This window comes from Aquarana catesbeiana, linkage group LG04 (assembly GCF_042186555.1).
Source record: "Aquarana catesbeiana isolate 2022-GZ linkage group LG04, ASM4218655v1, whole genome shotgun sequence".
Classification (NCBI taxonomy): Eukaryota; Metazoa; Chordata; class Amphibia; order Anura; family Ranidae; genus Aquarana; species Aquarana catesbeiana.
This window is the reverse complement of record NC_133327.1, coordinates 565196654-565197669: the sequence shown is the minus strand read 5'-3', so window position 1 is coordinate 565197669 and position 1016 is coordinate 565196654.

Sequence of the window (1016 nt, the reverse complement as noted above, 5' to 3'; positions counted from 1 at the left end):
CCTCTGTGTGTCTGTGTAAATCCAGGAAGTGAACAGGCTTCAGCTGCCCACAGCTAAAATGGCTGCAGCCAGACTTAGTGGAGGGAAATTTCTGCAGCATATTTGACAAGTACAGAATCACGGTATATATGAAAAAAGGTGCAAAGTGGTTGGGGGGGAAGCTTCAGAATTGCAAAGATGGTTTGTATTACAAATTATGTGAGCAGACTGCAGTTCCTCTTTAAGTAACAGACAAACCCCACTGACAGCTGAATGTAAAAGAGAAAAATTAAGAAAAAAAAACAGCGCCCCCCCCCCCCATTCCTTACCAGGGCCAAGGTCTAATATGGACTTTGAGGGGAACCCCCCACTCACATTTTAAAAAACTGCGTGGGGTTCTCCCAAAATCAACTCCAGACCCTTATCCGAGCATGCAGGTCAGGAAAGGGGGGGGGGGGGGGGGACAGGGACGAGCGAGTGCCAAAAAAATAAAGGACTTTTATTTAAAAAAAAAAAAAAAAAAAAAGTCCCCCTGTGTAGATAAGTCGTCAATCACGAAGCCCGCTGACCTGGGGAAAAAAATGCTCTGCTTCCGATGACAGCTCTAAGGGGCGGTGCCACCCCCTTGTGACATCACCGACAAGCTGGCAGATGTCGGATACAGAGTTCTCTTTTTGTATTCAGGTCAGTGGTGGGCTTTGTGCTTGACGATGGATCTACACCGGCAAACTTTTTTTTTTTTTTTTTAACTGGCTCTTCTCTCTCTTTTTTTTTTTTTTTTGTTTTTTTCTTCTGTGAATGAGCAGGGGTACCCCTACTCGTTCACATCGAGGAGGGGTGGGATCTTGTTAAAGGGGCTTCCATATTTCAATAAGCCCCCCCACCTGTAAATACCGCATAAAGTAATAATGAATTGACATTTTCAGTGTTGCATGTGGTAATTGTGAAACCGCTTAAATACCGCATGCAATCTGGTTCTGTCTTTTGTGCAACTTTAGTTTGTTACTATCATATATATATTTTTTTTTTTTTTTTTC